The 13,484-nt window shown below is 40.2% G+C and overlaps 1 protein-coding gene and 1 long non-coding RNA gene across 8 annotated transcripts in view; one reads left to right on the top strand and one right to left on the bottom strand.

The window, feature by feature from the left end:
- The window catches only part of LOC142097827 (uncharacterized), a 110,226-nt gene extending 97,399 nt beyond the window's left edge, over positions 1-12,827 (top strand). The window contains exon 3 of the long non-coding RNA XR_012678259.1: positions 11,265-12,827. This is a non-coding gene — a long non-coding RNA (uncharacterized LOC142097827). The remainder of the gene's footprint in view (positions 1-11,264) is intronic.
- GLS (glutaminase) overlaps positions 1-13,484 on the bottom strand; it is a 368,780-nt gene that overhangs the window by 198,769 nt on the left and 156,527 nt on the right. The window lies entirely within an intron of this gene.

Here is a 13,484-nt window from a genome sequence, read left to right as displayed (position 1 = left end):
GGAATCTCGAGGGGATTTGGTACCGGGGACACAATACCTCCATCAACCCTCTAAATCCCACTCCACTGATGGCGGACACCGGGCGCACGTCTAACACCAACATTACAGTTACAGCCGCAGTTATACGCTTTGCAATAGGGTGACTACTATCGTATTTTGTGGTCATGGCAAACGACTGTTGGACGGTCAATTGTTTTGTGAAAGACTTAGCGGTCTTACGACTTCCCCTCTGGGAAGATGACCGACTAACAGCAGCAACAGCAGCAGTGGCAGTAGTAGGCGTACCGCTGCAGGATTCCTCGGATGAATCCCGTATTGAGGAGGACTCAGTCTGGCTGCTGACTTGGGCTGCAGGACTGAATCTGATGGAGATTGTGGAGGAAGTTGACGAGGAGGGTGTTGCTGGTGTGTATCCAACTGGACCACGGGATTTAGGTGTCCCTGTACCGATGAGGGTCCTAGCCCCAGTTCCTGAACTAACCACTGAACTATGAAGGTTATTCAGGTGACGTATAAGGGAGGATGTTCCTAGGTGGGCAAGATCCTTACCCCTGCTTATTTGAGCTTTACATAAGCTACATATGGCCATACATTGGTTGTCTGGATTTGGATAAAAATAACTCCAGACCGAAGAGGTGCATTTTTTGGTCTTCTGACCAGGCATGACGATGGGCTTTTTCATCCCATGGATATCAGCTGTTTCCCCCCCTGGTGCCTCATTTACAATAACCACATCACCATCCTCATCATCAAGTTCCTCCACAGCGCCAGCTACATCATCAATAGCCTCCTCCCGAGCCACCTCTTCCCGTACAGTGATGGGAAGGTCAGGCTTGACAACCACCAACATCCTTGGACTCGCCTTGTGGATTTGTGATAATTTCTCTTTAGAAGGCAGAGTTGTTTGCTGTTTTGTTGCTGACAGCATAACTCTCTTCAATTTTTTGTAGGGGGGGGGAGGAGGAGGAGGGCTAAGATCCGTGGGTGAAGCTGAACCACTAGTCATGAACACAGGCCAGGGCCTAAGCCGTTCCTTGCCACTCCGTGTCGTAAATGGCATATTGGCAACTTTACGTTTCTCCTCAGATGATTTTAAGTTTCTCTTTTTGCTACTTTTTCTTAACTTGGGCTTTTTGGATTTTACATGCCCGGTACTACGAGATTGGGCATCGGGCTTGGAAGACGACGTTGATGGCATTTCATCGTCTATGTCATGACTAGTGGCAGCAGCTTCAGCATTAGGAGGAAGTGGGTCTTGATCTTTCCCTACTTTATCCTCCAAATTTTTGGTCTCCATTATATGTAGCACAAGATACTGCAGAATGTGTGAACTTGGTAATATTGCAGTACCAATGGACTTATACTGCTGGATTGGTTTTGCAAATTTGGTTATAATTATTATATATTTATTTTTTTTAAAATTTTTTATTTTTTTTTACTTTTTTTTTATTTTTAAAAAACTTGGGAATAGTGGGGAAATAACTATGCCCTTAGAAGCACAGAGCACAGGACACAGCACCACTGGACTGAACAGGACACGGCACAGGACCCAGCAGCACTACGGAACTCAGCAGGACAGAGCACAGGACACAGCACCACTGGACTGATACTGCAGAATGTGTGAACTTGGTAATATTGCAGTACCAATGGACTTATACTGCTGGATTGGTTTTGCAAATTTGGTTATAATTATTATATATTTTTTTTTTTTTTTACTTTTTTTTTATTTTTTAAAAACTTGGGAATAATGGGGAAATAACTATGCCCTTAGAAGCACAGAGCACAGGACACAGCACCACTGGACTGAACAGGACACGGCACAGGACCCAGCAGCACTACGGAACTCAGCAGGACAGAGCACAGGACACAGCACCACTGGACTGATACTACAGAATGTGTAAACTTTGTAATATTGCAGTACCACTGGACTTATACTGCAGGATTGGTTGTGCAAATTTTGTGGTAATTAAAAAAAATTAAAGTAGTTTTCGGTATTTTTTAAAAAAACTTTTTTTTATTTTTTTAAACACAGGGGAATATTGGGGAAATAACTATGCCCTTAGAAGCACAGAGCACAGGACACAGCACCACTGGACTGAACAGGACACAGCACAGGACCCAGCAGCACCACTGACCTCAGAAGGACAGAGCACAGCACACAGCACCACTGGACTGATACTGCAGAACACAGCACAGCACAGCACAGAACTAAACAGCACAGAGGACCACCTAACACACCCTCCCTCTACCCTGATCAATGCCCGAGTGAAGATGGCGGCGACTAGCGGGGAATTTATAGGATCCGAGTATCGCGAGATCCGACAACGGGATTATGAGTCAGAGCCTCAGTTTCACATTTGAATTTGGCGCCAATACCCGGATCTGTCTCGGATCCGACTCGGATCCGCAAACGTTCGGGTGGGCTCGGATTTCACAAATCCGAGTGCGCTCATCCCTAATAAAAATGCAGTAAACTTAGATTTTATTTTTTAGTCATTTATTATCCAGATCTGATGCAGTGAACTGTATGCGGTGGTTAATCCTTAAACATACTGGAACTAGACATGACTGACCAAGCATCAGAAGTGATGAGTTCCCTCTATTTAATTTATATAGACACAATTAATTTGGGCATACCTACAGATACACAGATTATCACTGCTGAAACAGAAATTAAATCATCAGCAGATTATTATAGAAACAGGACTACAAGCTATTCAGACTAAAATCAACACAGCAAAGGAAGTAATGGGGGATGCAATTTGTGTACGAACAACAATTTAGCAAAATTAGCAGATTTGATAGATGACTTGGAGCAAAAAATAAGTTTGCACACATGGTGGAAAAGTTTGTTCACCTAATAAACATTTTTAGTATTTATGAACACATGCAGCCTTATTTCATTTACATGTTGCAAAGTTATGTAGCCAGAGCAACAAATCAGAATAATCTTTTTATGAAATTTAGAAAAGAAGAACAAGTGTCTTGTTTTTTTATGGGTTTGAATACTGTTTGTGCACATTGCACTATGTTATTAAACAGAACCATTAGTTCTTTATTTTTGTTTTTAAACAAACATTATTAATTAAACCACATTTACTTGTGTTAAATATGATTTTTTGCTAAGGCCTCATAAGGCCTTTGTTCAGCCATTTTATTGTAACTTGCATAGAAATATTATTTGCTAGAAGAGATTATTCATTTTTCTGCTGACTTGCAGTCTTGCAATATGTGGGCCTATGGTCTTGAAGTTGAGCTGATAGAGAACACCAAAATAAATGTATCAAGGTATGAAACAATGAACATTATAATATCCGACTAGTAGTATGGCAGCTGTGCCCTTGGTGTTGCACATAGCATATCTCCAACTCCCCTTGAGATAAGAAACAATAGGCTCATATGTCCTTAGAAGGGGGAGACTAATAAACGCTTCAAGAATATGTGAGAAAGTTAATCAGTAGCGCCTTTCATAGACTAATGGTATAGAATTGTATGCATATGACGTAGGATTCATTTATTCAGTAGCCTATAAAAACTTGTATCTTTGTATGAATAAACTAGAGAATATTCCTTGTATACAGAACTTGGTCTGTGTCAATTCTCTCGAGCTGATTGAAGCGCTTCCAGATATACTTGACACCACAGGCAGACTTGGGTCAGAATTTTAGATCTAACAACTTGGAGGTCGCCACAGAGATTCGCTGTCCAGCAGGCTACAAGACAGACAACGGAGGTTTCCCAGCACATTGAAACAATATCCGCGGTCAGTAGATTTCTACTCGTTGGTCTTCCTAGTCTGGGTCACCTCATGTCTGTCTGAGGCACCTGACACGCGAATTTGTGAGTCTCAAGTATCATCTGATTAATATAATACAGTATTACCCCAATTTGTTTACTGTAATTGTATTATTGATTAGATTTTTGAAAGATGATTGAATTTTGAGTGCATGTGTTTGTACCTATTGTATGATGTATAAAGCATAAAAGTCACATAAGACATTGATCAAAGAAGCATGTAATGGAATAGAGGGATTTAGAGAGTTTCTGTTTTGAACATTGAGTGAACATTTTAGACACCATCCCCAGAGATGTATTGTGTAAGAGAGATTTCCAAAAGACCTTTGTACCAGATGCTGTCAAAGAAGCTATTTAGCACGGGCATCCAGTACAAGGAGTCCACAGAACGGGATGTCCAGTGCAAGGACAACCCACAGAAACTAGATAAGAGTCCCGATTTGGACTCAACAGAATACCGTTAATATGGGTAATATAGATAGTAAACAGATGACAGCAGCTCCCTCATAGATATGATGCACAAAGACTTTAGGAAATGGGGGAGTAGAAGGTCTGCAGGGAATTTTTCAAGAAAGCGGGGATAGCCAAAGAAGCAATTGATATGTGTGGATGGAGAAACAAAGGTGTTGCAAGTGGTAATGTGACAAGAACAAAGGGGTATTGAGATCAAACCAGAGCTGGATTAAGGCTTCGGGAGGCCAGGGGCACTTAAGACAGGGGGGGCCCTAAGATCTAAAATTAAGGGCATAGTGACACATCCTGCATTACATCACCTACAGCCCACAGTATGACACTTACAGCTCTCCCAGAGGGCTCGCTTAGGTTGTCTGCATAAGAAAAATCATTGCTTCCACAAACTAAAATACTGTACATTAAAACAATCATCAAAACACCACATTAAAATGGGTATTGACACCACACATTAAAACTAGCAATGATATCATACATTAAAAATACCATTGATAACGTACACTAAAACTAGCAATGATACCGCACGCTAAAACTAGCAATGATACCGAACTTTAAAAATAAAATTTATAATGCACATTAAAACTAGCAATGATACCGCAAATTAAAATACCATTGATAATGCATCATTAGGCATGGCCAGGCCACCCTCCTACAGACAAAAAACTGCATTGTTGTGTACACCATTGAACGTTTACCAAAAATTGGGATTGTCCCACTAGAATCACAACATTTCACAGACTTTGCTGCTCTCTCCTACCAGTTCTTCTCACTTTCACCACCTGTGCTGCAGGTTTCTTTAGTTGCAGCTTGTCTGGATCCTGGAATGTTAGGGGCCCTACTTGAAAAAAAAAATGGGTACATTTAGAAAATTACAACCACCCCCGGCGTTAAATCAGTACCACCCATGATTAATAATTAGGCCTTCCTCCAGCCCCAACATTAAAATAATAGTATTCACATTTAATAAATAAACCTATTTCCCTCCCTACAAACAGCCCCAACAATAAATTAATAGTATTTACATTTCAGAAATATACCTATTTCTCGCAACCGTCACTGCCATTAAATAATTCATAGGCACATTTAATAAAGGGACCTCATTCTCCCCAAACTCACCCCCACATTCAGTAGCGCCCAAACCACCCCATCTTAAATTAATTGTCCCCACTATTGTGCCTCTCTTCTCCCCCTTTTTCCTTACTGTGCCTCTCTTCTCCCCCTTTTTACCTTACTGTGCCTCTCTTCTCCCCCTTTTTACCTTACTGTGCTTCTCTTCTCCCCCTTTTTTCTTACTGTGCCTCTCTTTTCCCCCTTTTTCCTTACTGTGCCTCTCTTCTGCCCCTTTTTTCTCCAGTGTGCCTCTCTTCTCCCCCTTTTTCCTCCATAGTGTGCCTTTCTTCTCCCCCTTTTTCCTCCATAGTGTCCCTTTCTTCTCCCCCTTTTTCCTCCATACTGTGCCTTTCTTCTTCTTTTTTCCTACATAGTGTCTCTTTCTTCTCCCCCTTTTTCCTCCATTCTGTGCCTTTCTTCTTCTTTTTTCCTACATAGTGTCCCTTTCTTCTCCTTTTTTCCTCCATAGTGTCCCTTTCTTCTCCCCCTTTTTCCTCCATAGTGTCCCTTTCTTCTCCCCCTTTTTCCTCCATAGTGTCCCTTTCTTCGTTATTCCCTTTTTTTTTTACTTACCTTTCTTGGAGCTTCTTTCTTCTCTTCTCTTCTGTCTTCCTGTTTCTTTCCTAGTCCTCTCCGCGCTGCTCCTCACTGAATGACAGGCGTGACTTGATGACGTCACGCCTGTCATTCAGTGTTAACAGTGCAGAGAGGAGGGACGCCGGCGCTGCGATGAGGTGAGTAGCATCTATATTTTTTTTTTCACTATCCTGCTCCCCCCCACCAACGCAGGGAGCCCCGAACCCGAGCGCATCCCCCCCTCTCTCCGAGGGCCCCCCGCCGCCGCTATTAAGAAAAAAATAATAATAAAAAATAAATCAGTAGAGGTGATGCGCGCGGCGGCGGCGGGGGGCCCTTGGAGAGAGGGGGGCCCGGGGCACGTGCCCCCTGTGCCCCCCCTTAATCCGGCTATGGATCAAACCCCAAGAGATTGTTTGAGGTGGCACAGAAAAGTTAAGAGATCTGAAAAGTCGAAATATATGTGGATATGCTGAATGCATCGGAAGCTGAATAATGAATCAAATAGGTTGTATATTATAAATGTATGTTTGATCCTGCACAGCTGAATAAGTGAAATGTGCCCCTCCCTTATTCTGTGTAAAAGATTTCAGTGTGTTGAGATGAGAAGCACACTGCTTTTTGTTATCTGACAATGTATGTAAAATTAAAAAAATATGTCCGGAGTGCTGATTGATGATAACATGTTGAAGCTAACTTGTATTTAGTGTAATGCTGGGACTTGTAGTTCCACAGCAGTAGGCTGGAAGATGTCAGTTAAGTTTTCTTTCTCTGTATGTGAGTTTTGTCTCCGTCTTACTGCCTGTGAGGGAGATCCGTGCTAATTCACGCTGTTTGTTCTCTGTCTTAGTGCTCTGTAAGGGAGATGTGTGATTTAGTTTAAATCACAATGTTTGTCTGTCTTGTCCGTTTTTTACAAGAGACATGTTTCAAGGTTGAAAAAAAGTTGTACATTCATTGCTTAATTGATAAGCTTTTAAAGAGATACAAAAGAAGTTTTAAAATGTTTGGTCCGATTGCACGGACAAGATTGTAAATAATGTACATTATCACTATTATTACTAGTGTCAGAACAAAGCTGGCTGGGATCCAACAAGCCGTTTCCATATTTAAACAAAGTAATTTTGTTTCTGAAATAGCTTTCTCTTTAATGAAGTTGAGAATTCTGGGAGTGAGCTTACATGTAGATATTAAAAGCTGTTTTTATCTTTTAAAATGGCGCTGATAAATGTTCTCAGAAATCAGGAGGGTTTGTTATGCCTTTAAAGAAATGTTACGAGATAAAATGTCGCCTGTGAGCGAGACTTAAGTGAATATATTTTTACTTTGAATACGAAAATCACAGAATCTAGAAATATGTGTAAATATTTGGTCACGGGAGATTTTGTTGAATGATTTATAGACACAATGTGTTGTGTCTAACGAGAGTACTCATTTATGAGACAGTGCTGCTTTTAAAATGGTTGAATACTTGGAACAAAGATTCCAGTTTGAATGTGTCTAAACCCGGAAATTTAATTAGTGTCATTTAAAAGGGCGGTACTAAGAGATGATGAGAAAGGAGTGGCTTTGAAAACTCGCCCAGGTCTCGTCACTTTGACATTCCCTGTTTGTGAGATTAGGAACTGCCCCTTTGAGGAAATAATTTTTTTCAAATCATGGAACGCATAGCGTCACAGTTAAGCTTTTAGCAGCTGTTCACTGGTTACCGAATAACAGTATATACGCATGTTACAGTTACAGTCATTCCTAGTGAATAAATGTTAATCTCAATGCAAAAGTTTTTTTTATTCACAGGTCTCCAGCTGCAAAGACCCATTAGGCAATCCAGATTGCATTGATCCAACTTCCAATGAATAGAAGTTTGCAATATGTTTTAATATACAGCCACAACAAACATAAGTATAAACTAATGAAGGATTTAAATAGCGTAGACTCTGCTGAGTAATGATTACCTTGTTTTGGAAAGATATATTAGAGTTTATGTGCTATTCGCATAGCAAATGCATGAACCAGCCAGATGGTTTTTCTGTATGTGCAGAAAGCAAAAGGTTTTTATTTGTATCCTCATTACAGTTTTGAGTCAATCAGTGTTTGTAAAGACATTTACTGCCCTTATTTACTGTGCTATAATTGTCATATACTGTAAATAATGCTTTGTATCGTGGGTATGGTAATGCATTGATGGGAAGTAAATATTTTTACAGAAATGGAAAAGATTTAAGACTTTAAGAGCTATTATCTGTGCTCCTGCATTAGCACTTCTGGATGATAACAAGCCATTTACATTCTCCTCTGAGCAGAACCAAATGTTTAACCAATTTTAAGCTGAAATAACTTCAACTCCAGCACTGGCTTTGACAGATTATGACAAGCCTTTCACATTTGTTATGAAGTCAGTGTACATGAACAAGGGGTACTGACACAAATACATGGTCGCAAGCTAAGGTCACTTGCAAACTACTCTGCTTTAGTGCTTGAAAAGAGTATAGATATTGTGCTAGGACACCCAGTTACCTTAACGGTATCGCACGCTGTGACAGGAACCAAGCACAAACAAAACATTTGTCACCGGCCAGATTTACTAAATATGAAGACAGACAGCACAATGGACATTCCCTCCTATTGTGAAATGAGTGACATATAACACTTGCCAAGCGCACTGTGTATTTTCTTCCTCCCTTTCCTTTTTCATCCTTAGCTAAGAAATCCAGAATTAAAAGACAAAAAAAAAAAAGAAAGCACAAGAGGCCCCAGAGCCTCTCATGTTCACAGATATATGTTAAGATCTTCAGACAAGGGGAGTCTGAGTAAAATGTATTTTACAAGTTTTTAAAAGGTTCAAGGGAGACCAGAGAGTGGAATTCATTGATATTAGCAGGAGGAATATAGATTGCACGTTATTTTCCTTTGCTGTACGCTGTAGATTTGTACTAGTCTAGAAAAGAAAGCCAGGTCTGGAAGAACCAGACTCATGCCAATAGTAATGTAGAGATCATTATACATAATTAGAAAATTCTAATATGAAAGTTTAACCCAACCAAATAAAGAAAAGAGCAACCTATGACTGTAGGGGTTTACACCCAATACAGAAATGTATTTGTGAGTATTGTGGCTCAACACATTATTACATTTACACAAGACAATAGGTTAATATTTGACTACCTGACAGCTTAGTCTGGAGGGTGCTGCCTGACCCTAAATATTTAAATTGAAGCCCAGGGTTGCACCTTTTTAACTAGTGATGCAAATGATCCAGAGAAAATGTTTGATGAACGCTTACAAAAATAAGACATGATCATTTTTTTTTAAAGGAGCACACTGGAGATGATTATCTAGAAGGATAATTTTCATGGCTGTACCTGGCCGATTGGGTCAAGGGTATAGGAGGATGGTTATCAGGCCTTATACATGTTGTACTTCAAGGACTGTTATTAATTCTTATTATTATATACACTAATAGAACTGATGATGTGGCTTATTAACAGGTGTATTTAAGCTAAGTGTTTCTCTTCCAGAAACATTATGGTTACCACATCTGTCTTAACCGCTGTACTGTACACCCCATCTAATGAGAGTAAACCTTGTGGAACTCAGAAACCAAGAACCTTTTCTTTGGATTCCACATGCTCCTTAGTGAAGCCTATCCTTATGAAGTAGCACTGCTAACTCCCAGTAACGTTACATTTAAGCAGTGCACAATGTTGAATCTTGCTGCCTTATTGCAGCAAGTTTCAAAAGATGGGAGAAGTATCTGTATATATTGGGGTTACCCTAGGGATTTGGGGGAATTCCATCCCAGCTTGAACAGAAAAAAAAAAAATGCAAACAAATTTTTTCTGAACATTTTCTGAACATGATTGTATAGAACTAATGAAACAAGAATCTCTGGTTTTATCTGACATTAAAGATAAACCATTACCAGATGCAGACATCACTCGTTTTGTAGATGGTTCACACTATTACATAGATCCTGTCCCGTATACAGGGTGTGCTGTAACCACACACACAGAAATAGTGATTCAACAGACTCTACCGAGTCACATGTCAGCACAAGAAGCTGAACTAAAGGCCCTGACACTTGCATGCATATATGCAAAAGGACAAAGAGTAAATATTTACACTGATTCAAGTTATGCGTTTGTAATTGCGCATGATTATGGCCCTATATGGAAAAGTAGGGACCTTATGGGTTCAGCAAGCAAACCAGTCAGTATGCTGAACATACCAGGGCACTGTTCACTGCATTCCAGCTGTCCTCCAGACAGTGATGAAGGTGAAGACACACACAGAGATACTACCCCCGAAGCTAAGTGCAATAGACTAGTAGACCAGGCCGCACGAGAAGCCGCCATAGCTCCAGTACAAGGGGAGTCTATTTACATGGTGACCCCCTGACACCAAGTTTGACCAGCGCACACTCCAACTTATGGAAAGACAAGCAACAGAGAATAAGAAAAAGACTTGGGAAAAACATGGAGCACTAGAAGTGCAAGGAGAAGTGGTGTAAAGGTCAGTGTTTGTGTCTGCCAAAAGTAGTTTATCCCATTATGGCCAATATAGCACACGAGAAAGTGCATCTGGGAAAAGATGCTAAGGTTGTACTCACTAACAGATTATGGATAGCAGCAGGGTTCACCCAAGCAGCACACTCGTTAGTAGCAGGATGCCTAGTCTGTGCACAGAATAACCCTGGTAAGTCTGTTCCAACTCCATGGAAAAGCACACCCCAGACATTGTATCCCTATAAGAGGCTACAGATAGACTTTATATAACTTCCCAAATGCTCGGGCTTTGAGAATGTGCTTGTCTGTGTCGACTTCTTTAGTCACTAGCTGGAGACATGGCTATATAGAAAAGCAAATGCTAAAGCATTAGCCAAGAAAATTGCGAATGAGGTAATCTGATGATATGGGGTACCAGAGGTCATAGTAAGTGACAGAGGGATACACTTTAAGGATTCCAGAAACTATTAAAAGACATGGGAATCATATCTTCCCTTCACACCCCCTACAGACCCCAAAGTTCAGGATGTATGGAGCGCCTTAATGGTACACTGAAATTGAAAATGCAGAAAATAATGGCTGAAACAGGTCTGCCATGGATCTCATGTTTACCTGCACTCAGAAAAAACACTGCTAGGAAACACACAGGTTTAAGACCATATGAGATACTGTTTGGCACAGCAAACAGAACAGGCTGTTATTTTCCATAGCAACTACAGCATGTATATAGTGATTTGTTGAATTGTGTTGCCTTATTATAGAAACAACTAACTGAAATACATGGTCAAATGTTCTCCTCTATTCCAGACCCTAATTTTGATACAGGTACCCATAAACTGCAACCTGGGGGCTGGGTGGTCGTGAGAAAGCACATCTGGAGAAGTCTTGAACCCAGATACAAGGGTCCTTATCAAGTCCTGTTGATGACTCCCATAGCAGTGAAAGTACAGGAAAGAGACACCTGGATTCACGCATCACACTGCAAAGTCTTCAAATCAGGGGAGTCTTGTTCTGATAAATAGAAATGACTGTCTTATGGTATTGATATGTCTTGACAGAATAATTGTGACTGAAGTAGGGATCAAGGCCTCCCTAACCCAGTATGAAACAGACAGATAAGTGACAAATTGCCTAGGCCACTGTGAGAAACATATGGGAAGGAGTGCTCAACAATTTGCACTCATAGTAGAGTAAACTCTGAAAATGCCTTTGTGTAGATACATAACCTCACTGGTAAAGTTGTCAGTAATGATTCATGTTGGATATTGGAAATATTGGCATTAGTAGCAAATGATTTTGCAATCCTGTTGATCGTATATGTGATAATGATACTAAATATATGGCTGATTAAAAAGTTACTGACACTTGATTGTTGTCTCTCCAAAAAGGGAACCACTGAAAATCCCGAACCTCTGATGATCACAGAAATTACTTCTGAAACCTGACCAGACTATGAGTGTCATGAATTATTTGGACTAGCAGAGCCAAAGAACTGCACAGTTTGCAACAAGAAACTACTAAAGACTGAACAAAGGACATGCAAGGCCTGCAGAACTACTATAGACTCATTGACTACCTACTAAGAAACCATCTTATAAGAAACCATCTTTTCTAGACATGGAGATTTGCTAAATTGCATCTACTCATAAATCAAGTTTGGACAGGGAGGATCACAGGCTTATCATTAGTGGGGGATGAGTTGACAGGTTCTTAAGGGGACCAACTCTATGCATGTGGCCTTCTACATGTGTATACGTACCTGCTTATTAAGAATGTGGTCCTATAGATAGGATTAGGTAGGTAGGAGGAGAAAGGGCCGAAAATTGAATAAAAGATGGGAAATGTTAAATATGATTTTTTGTTAAGGCCTCATAAGGCCTTTGTTCAGCCATTTTATTGTAACTTGCATAGAAATATTATTTGCTAGAAGAGATTATTCATTTTTCTGCTGACTTGCAGTCTTGCAATATGTGGGCCTATGGCCTTGAAGTTGAGCTGATAGAGAACACCAAAATAAATGTATCAAGGTATAAAACAATAAACATTATGATATCCAACTCGTAGTATGGCAGCTGTGCCCTTAGTGTTGCACATAGCATATCTCCAACTCCCCTTGAGATAAGAAACAATAGCTCATATGTCCTTAGAAGAGGGAGACTAATAAACGATTCAAGAATACGCGAGAAAGTTAATCAGTAGCGCCTCTCATAGACTAATGGTATGCATAGGACGTAGGATTCATTTATTCAGTAGCCTATATAAACTTGTATCTTTGTATCAATAAACTAGAGAATATTCCTTGTATACAGAACTTGGTCTGTGTCAATTCTCTCCAGCTGATTGAAGCGCTTCCAGATATACTTGACACCACAGCAGACTTGGGTCAGAATTTTAGATCTAACACTTGTAATCTGTTGCCTTATATTTGTGAAATGCCACTTAATGCCTAGGAGTTTTAGATCTTAGATATCAAATATTTGCCTGGGTATTCTAAGTTAAAATTTTGTTTGCACTGTAGTTATCCAATATTATAGGTACTTTTACACTAGTAATTAAATATGTCTTTCCATTCTTTAGGAACAATCAAATAACACACTTTTGGGCAGATTTAGAGCTGGATGTAAGTCTAACTGCAGGCCATAACATAGTAGACCTTTGAGGTCCATGCAACTTATATTTGGTGTCCTTTGTGTGCAAACACAAGTTAATTACAATAGGAGTGTGCATATGTAAGTTATTTTTAAAAATAAAAGACATGCAACAACATCACCTAAAATAAGTAAACAGCATTAGTGCTATTGCCTGGGCTGGTTTCCGATAAAGCAGGGTGAAGAGCAAGGGATCCACCTGCAAAAGTTGTAACCAACATACACCTATGCCCTGCACATTTGCAGATCTGAAGAGTTGAACCCCACTGTCATAATGTTATACTATCCCCAGCTTGGTCAGTATGGGGTAGAATTCCTTAGGGAAATCAGGGTCTCAAAAAAAAGTGCTCCCCTCCCCCAGGTCAAACCAGTACCATAC

The sequence above is a fragment of the Mixophyes fleayi genome, chromosome 7, assembly GCF_038048845.1.
Source record: "Mixophyes fleayi isolate aMixFle1 chromosome 7, aMixFle1.hap1, whole genome shotgun sequence".
In the NCBI taxonomy this organism is placed as follows: Eukaryota; Metazoa; Chordata; class Amphibia; order Anura; family Limnodynastidae; genus Mixophyes; species Mixophyes fleayi.
This window is presented reverse-complemented; position numbering and strand designations above follow the sequence as displayed.